General features: G+C 39.8%; 1 protein-coding gene across 7 annotated transcripts in view; it reads right to left on the reverse strand.

The window, feature by feature from the left end:
* The window catches only part of GPR19 (G protein-coupled receptor 19), a 48594-nt gene that overhangs the window by 24736 nt on the left and 16062 nt on the right, over positions 1-7796 (reverse strand). For 2 of the 7 annotated variants that reach the window (XM_063785456.1, XM_063785459.1), the window contains exon 3: positions 2973-3060. The exons of 4 other annotated variants lie outside the window; for them this stretch is intronic. The gene's annotated coding sequence lies outside the window, so the exon portion shown is untranslated. Of the gene's footprint in view, positions 1-1152; positions 1310-2972; positions 3061-7796 lie in introns of all 7 variants that reach the window. One more of the 7 variants, XM_054664089.2, reaches the window with a different exon arrangement.

Raw genomic sequence — 7796 nt, forward strand, 5'->3', positions numbered from 1 at the left:
ATTATCTAAGTCCTAACAGCCTTAATTGGGAGATACTTTAGAGCCACACCTGACTGTCGATGCTAGGAACAATGTGTGGATTCTTTATAACACTATGGAAGAAAAGACAATTTTTTAAATGTGAGTTGTCAAATTATTTTAAATAAATACAAATTTTATTAATACTTGGATAGCATTTGGATTACTCCAAGTCAGAAATATAAACTGGCTATACATTTGTCTCATAACACTGGCATATAACTTGTTGTTTCTAACTCAGAATCCTAACCAAGGCAATTCAGAATATTTATTTTTTGAAAGACGAATGCTGACTTGCAATGTGTAGAAATGAAAACTTTGTAAGCAAAGAGGTGGCACAAGGAAGCTGGAGTATAATTTTCAAGAAACTGAAGGTCCTTCCTGGATCAACATCCTCATCGTATTTTCTACTTTTATTTTAGGAGAAGTGAGGTTAATTCTAGTTTTTCTATGTAAGACTCAGAGAAATTCAACTGTTAATTTTAACACTTGACATTTTAAGAAAATTCATTTATCAAAAAAGTTAGATATTGAAGAAATTCTTTGAGTCAGCAGGTTGGTGACTTGGATATCATCTCCTCTCTTAGTCAAGAATAATTACAACAATAAGAACAACTAATATTTAACATGTGCCAGGTGTTTACATACATTATGTCATTTAATCCTATCAACCCAACAAGATGAGTACTATTACTGGCATTTCTGTTTTACCGATGAAGAAATGGAGGCTTGGGGGAATAAGTAATGTGCCCAAAGCTGCATAGTGTGGGAGCTAGGATTTGGAACCACTGACTCAGCCTCCAGAGCAGGCATAGTGTACTATGCTATTCTGCATCATGCATAGTAGACTAGATTAAAATAACTGGTCAATTTAATGTGTTGTGACTTACTACTATGGCCCCTTGACATAAGAAATCACAAAGATTGCTTTAAATTATTTGAGACAAAAAAAATCACCAACATATTTATTCCTTCCAGGATGACTGCATGTATATATTATGGCTTAATGATATTTAAAATCATCTTGTAAGGAGTCATAACCCAAAATTTTATTAAGGATGGTCATAAAACATGTTACATAATATACTAATTCTGCTTAAAATATATTGCCAAAGTTATAATCACCAAATTTACTTTTGACATTGGAAGAAGATAAAGAAACAGTTGTCTTCCATCCAAATGCACAAAATTCCACAATACTTGTGCAACTGGGGTAATATTTTGAACATGAGTAATGTGATCTTCTCATCTGCCTGGGGAATCCATTTGCCTTGGAGATAGTGTTTTGGCACTGTTTAGATGTTACAAAAGGAATGGAAAAAAAGAAATTAATATTTGGCTTCTGAAATTCAAAATAGAAACAAGACAATAGGCTTGAAATCCAGGCTATTGTTTTGAAAGCCAGTCTCTAAATTCCTTTATTTCTGCCCTTAGCTTGTCATCAACCAAACCTGGAAGACTTTGCTCAGTGTTCTGTACTATAGACCTCTGGCTTCAGGTAAAAACTTTCCAAGGGGTCCCAAAGCATGCAGAGTCTTATGGGAACTAATTTCTAGATCCTCAGCTTCTACAAGTATGCATTCTAAAACTGCTTTTCTGAGAACTGGTGCAGTCGAGATGTCATGCTGGTTCTTGGTTCCCACTTAGCTTTTCTTCCATCTTAGCATAGATTGCCAAACCTCTCTTCCACCTTTACCTCAAATCCTGCGTTGCCTGAATTTAAAAACCTCCTGGGGACCAAACACAGGAATAACTGAAAATATTGGGGATAGTACTGAGAAAGTGAATAGCTCCAATAATTAGGTAACAAATCCTTTTAAAAATCAAGAGCTTTCCAAGTGCTTTCAACAAAATTGGAAACAAACCACTACCCAGTGGTCCACTGAGAAATTCATTAAAATGGTTTTCTTAAAACAGCGCTCTTACAGGCACGGTGGCATGTGCCTGTGGTCCCAGCAACACAGAAGGCCGAGGTGGGAGAATCGCTTGCACCCAGGAGGTTGAGGCTTCAGTGAGCTCTGATGGTGCCACTGCACTCTAATCTGGGAGACAGAGCTAGACTCCGTCTCTGAAAAACAGAAAATTCTTCTTTACAGAAAAATGCTAGTTAATAAATACAGACTACTATAGTTAGAACACCATTTTTGCAACCCCCAGTGAAATAATTGACTCAGGAAAAGATCACAAAAGGTGTTCAAAGTATAAGATGAAAAGTTGTTGAACGGGTTATTTGTAGATTACTTATAAAGCGCAAAGGGATGTGTGTCCTTTTTCAGTGAAGAGAGTGGGAGGGGGGGTCATCATCTTAACCAAGTGACCAAATTTAGCGTTACTAATAGTGAGACAAGCTGAAATTATGTGCCTAACATGAAATGATGTAACCTACTCAATGTTACTGAAGTATTCTTTCTAAAAATGTTTAACCCGAATATAATCAAATCTACATATAATGTCGAGTTTTTTTTTTTAATAAAAAGGCAAGGGTTGGAGAAACAAGTTATAAGATATTATGAGGAAATAATTGGCCAAATCAAGAATGCATAATATTCTACAAGAGAACTAGCATGGACTCATCAAAAAGTCAAATCATGAAATAAAAGGCTGCCTACCACAGTGAGTTACCTCCATGTTGAGAGCAGTGCTCAGGGTAAGGGATTTCTGCCTTGACTCCCTTTTTGAGACAACTGCCCAAGTCCCTCAAACCTCATTCCTTGCATTTCTATGGCTGTTCAGGCCAAGTCCACAATAGCATGGTCAGACACAGATATGACAATCAATTATTCTAAGCCTTTCTGTTCTCTTGAAGGATGATGCTGAACTAACAGCCAGTAGGCCTGCCACAACCAAGACAAGGTAACCCCACAGCAGGGGCCAGGGGTACTGAGTCTGCCAGGGGAGGTGGCCAATACTCCCTGGGAGATTTGTCTGAATCCAAAGGTGGGCCACGAGTTTACCATGAGTTCACCAGCTGCAGGCTTCAGCATCACAGGACAGCATGTTCCCCAGGGATCAGGCAGACAAGGGGTATGTATTAGGTTGTTCCTGCATTGCAATGAAGAAATACCTGAGACTGGGTAATTTATAAAGAAAAGAGGTTTAATTGTACACATTTGCAGGCTGTACAGGAGGCATGGTGCCCACATCTGCTCAGCTTCTGGGTAGGCCTCAGGGAGCTTTTACTTATGGCAGAAAGTAAAACAGAAGCTTGCATGTCACATGGCGAAAGCAGGACCAAGAGAGAGAGTTGGGGGTGGTGCCACACACTTAATACAGCAGATCTTGAGAGAATTCACTCACTATAGTAAGAACAGCACCAAGACATGAGGGATCTGTCCCACAACCCAAACACCTCCCACCAGGCCCCACTTCCAATACCGGGGATTACAATTCAACATGATATTTGGCAGGGACATATATTCAAACTGCATGAGGGTGTCATCCTGGAAACTTGAAAGTACCTCAGTGCATACTCTAGGTCCAGAATGAAGCCAGGAGGTACCCTCTCTCTCATCAGTGCCACAAGGATATGTAATTATACCCCCACTTCCCCCCAAACAAATGAACGTCATCTTCAGAAAAAAATGACAGGACCTCTTTGGGAGGTATTATGAAAGATGAAACATTTCATCCATAGGATACTAATACTATCTAAAGGAACTGAATGAAATTGAACTATATTTGAAACAGGATTAGACATTTTTTTTTCCTGTAACCTAACAGGTTGTGGTGGTTTTAAAATACATCCACAAATTCTTTGATATGCCTTCAAAGAATGCATCTAAGGTCTGGCTGCCACATCAGATTTTAGATGTGAAACCTAATCCACCTCCCCCTGAATGTGGGCTAGACTTAGTTACTTCTTTCTAATAAATAGAATGTGACAGAAGTGCTTCTGTGACAGTTTCTATCTGGCTCTCACCTTCTTGGATTACTTACTCTGGGCAAGCCAGCTACCAAGTCATAAGGAAACTCAAGCTGCCTTGTGAAGAGGCCCACACATAGCAAACCGAGGCTTCTCACCAACCAGCACCAACTAGCCAACCTTGTGAGTGAGCTGCCTTGGAAGGAGATTCTCCAGCCCTAGTCAGTGACCATACCCCTAGCTAACATCTCAACTACAGCTTTGTGAGAGACCCGAAGCCAGATGGCCTAGTTAAGCTGTTCCCAAATTCCTGATCCACAGAAACTATGACATAATGTTTTTGTTTGTTTGTTTTCTTTTTTAAGCTCTGTTGAACTTGATATTATTCTTCCAAGATATTAAACTGTAGGGAATTTTGTTATGCGGTAATAGATGACTAATAGGTGAAAACTCTAGACAAAATAAAGGACCTACATTTTCATGAGATATCTGTAGTGAGTTAAATAAGTGTCTTTGCTATATATGTGTATTCCTAATGTGGAAGATACATGGTTTTATTAGGACAAAAAAACATTAAGAAGGGGAGAATATAATTAGGCACATAACACTGTTGTCTAAGGAGAAAAATGAATCCCCTTAGGTTGAGATGGATTTATTATGACTCAGAGGAAGTGCAGGGAAATCAAGAACAAAAAGTGGCAGCCAGACCTTAGATTAGACAAGGGTCCTGAAAGTGGTCAGACCCAAGGTAGCTACTGACTCTCTTTCTCTAGGAGACCACATGGTCTACTGCCTCCAATTCTCTCTGTTTCTTCATTAGCTGCATTCACCAGCTTCTCTTGAGATCAACTAGTTCTGCTTGTCCCTTATTGTATTACTGGCCCCAAAATGGCTGCCCCTAAATGGTGGCCTTGGATCTGAAATTCACATGTCCTTATAAATTCAATGCTTCTGTCAGAGTGACCCAGTCTCTCAATGTTCTGACTCTAAATTCTTAGGAGGCAGAGTCTGTTTGACCCAGCCTAACTCAGGTACAGAGCCAGATCCAACCAGCTGGGAGAACGGGATGGAGATGAGTTCCCATACTATCTTCTCAGCACTCTCTAAAAAGGGCTGTTGGCAATTTTGCCTTTTTGTAATTCTATTTGAGCAAGTTGGAAGTTTAATTAGCTTTCCAACCAACCAAATTTCTGCATTCGAGTCTTAACCATATATAAGTGTTACTGTGGCTTCAAAGAAAATATGGATTCTGAAGTAGTGGGTTTTGATTGAGTTGACTGTTTTTAAATAACTCTTTGGATTTTAATTGTGATGCAGAAGTTATAGTAACAAACATTTGGTTTTGTACAGACATTATTTCCACGCTGGTGGATAAGCTCAATAAAGGTCATATCCCAAACTAAAAAATATAAAATAAAATAAAAAATAAAAAAATAAAAAGGGCTGTTGGTCAATTTTATAAAAGGCAAGGTCAAACAGAGGGAGGAATGACTGATAGATGAAATGACTGGTCTCTTGATGCATCTGTTTCTAAAATTCCATTAACTTTCCAGAATGAGCCTGCCAATAGCTCTGGTCTAAACTCAACTCCTGTGACCTCCATTTCACCTCCATTTGAGTCACCTGCTGAACAAGCATGCCCTTCACACTGCTTGTCTTGCCTCCGTGGCTTAGACTTGACAGTTTCTCTGCCTTGTCCTCTTTGTGAACATCTACTCCTCTTTTCAAACCCTGCTGGGTTTTATCTTATCTGTAGTTCTATTTCTCTCCCACTCTGTATCCTTCCAAAATAAGTTAGTCACATTTTCCTTTTCACCATAGTACTTTAATTTTCATATATACTACTTATACGATTGCATATGTCATATTGCATTGACTTCATAGATTCTTGTAAGGCGGATGTCATCCAATTCATCTTTATACCTCTAGGATCTAAAACAGCAAAGTAGGTGCTCAGCGACAGTGTACCAGCACACTGAATAAGCATGACTTTTGAGATTAACCTAAAACCACCTAATTTTCATTTTCCACTGTCCCTTTGAAAACACCCTTCAAGGGTGTCTGGTTGCAAGGCTGGTTCTTCTCTTATCCCTGAATTAAAACTTGGGTGGTCCCGTTACTTTTTCTGGTCATTTTTAGTTAAGAGATGTTAATAACTAAAATATCCAGTCCTATATAACAGTCAAAAGTTGGCACCTGACTTAGTTTAGGCATTTCTCCCTCCTCCCAGTTTGTGCCTTCTGTAGTAGATTTAGCAAAACAGTGTGGCCACTTCTCTTTTTTCCTGACTTGTTTCCTTAGATCTTGCCCCTCCTAGTTTCTGATCCCTCCAGGGTTTGAGAGGAGGATGAGCAATACGTCTTACTTTGTTGGTACTAACATGAGCTGCCATCAGTTTCCCTGTACCTCACAGGTATTAAAGACTGATTCCTTATCTCATGGGCACTTATGTGGGTTTAGGGGGACAAAACTCTACTTCTATGAATTTTTCAACTATAGCTCCTTTGACCAGCTGGCCACTTACCTAACTCCAGAAAGACCTTTAGCTTTTCCCTGCTGAAGTCTATTCCTCTCTTTGAGTGGTCATCTTGGTCAGGTCCAGTGATGACTCGCTGCTGGCTTCTCTTGTCTTTTTTTTTTGTAATATTAGCCAGGTTAATGGTGGGGTTTTGCCATGTTGCCCAGACCGGTCTTGAACTCCTGGGCTTAAGCGATCCTTCTGCTTTGGTCTCCCAAAGTGCTAGGATTACAGGCGTGAGCTACTGCGCCTCACTCAAATTTAATTTCTTGTACCCCAAAAAGAGGCAGAAAGAAAGACGGACTGGATACCCTCATTTATAGAACCAGAACCCCATACTGGTACAATATGAAAGTTTCTGGAAAAGGTCCAACAGGTATTTGATATCCACAAAGCACAAAAGACCTAATTATAGTTGTTTTTTTGTTTTTGTTTTTTTCTCCAACTGGGCTTAAGCCCCTTTCTCCTTTGCTTTCTGAGCAAAAGTACTACTGGCCTCCAGCAGCTGAAAAAGCCCTTAAGAAACTGAAGCATTACTTGTCTTTGGCTCTAGTCCTGGCTCACTCTAACCCATAAAAACCTTTCAAGACAGAGACCAATCTGTCTAGCATTCCTATCGGTCCCAGGAAGATTCTCTGTCACTCATGTGTGCCTGCTTTTCAAGAAAAGGAACCCAATTAAAGACAGGTAACTTCATGTGGCAAAAGATATTCTTGGCCATTATCACTACCTTTTTGGTCTTATATTCAAGAACTAAAGTAGTATGGTGATTTCAACTTCTGAGTTATTTATAAACCTAGAAACCAGAATTGTCCTACTAGCAAGTAACTTGTCTCTTAGAAGCTGAAATTGCTGACCATGCCACTTGTGTTCCAAGTGATTCTGTGTTCCCTGAAAGGCTACAAAGACAGGCTTGAACCTCACCTTTCTCATCTGTTAATAATAACAAAACCATTTGTGTGGTCAGAGCAGCCACATCAACCCTGATAGGCTACAGGAAAACACTTCATTATCAATGCCCTGCTGCACATGCATTCCCATGTACAGCAGCCTCTCATTGGAAAAGAACCCACATTTCAATCATGCCTTGATGCCCTCCCCAACCAATGAGGTATTGCAGGTTGTAAAGATCCGCCCTAACCCACTACTGCCATCAGCCCTGCTGATGGCCCAAGATTCACCATGTGTAATGCAATAAAGACATCATTATCTGTGTTGCCTGTGCTAGATCAAAAGACCAGCTTGGGAGACTGACACTCTTCTATCTCTACAGCTAAGCCTGTGTATCCTGGCAATTATACTAATGGCTTTATCAATGACCTTTCCCAAATTAGTACGTTAACCCCATTCTTATCACAGTGGCCTTCCTCCTGAATAGAGCTCATGATGCCCTACTTA

This window comes from Pan troglodytes, chromosome 10 (assembly GCF_028858775.2).
Source record: "Pan troglodytes isolate AG18354 chromosome 10, NHGRI_mPanTro3-v2.0_pri, whole genome shotgun sequence".
Classification (NCBI taxonomy): Eukaryota; Metazoa; Chordata; class Mammalia; order Primates; family Hominidae; genus Pan; species Pan troglodytes.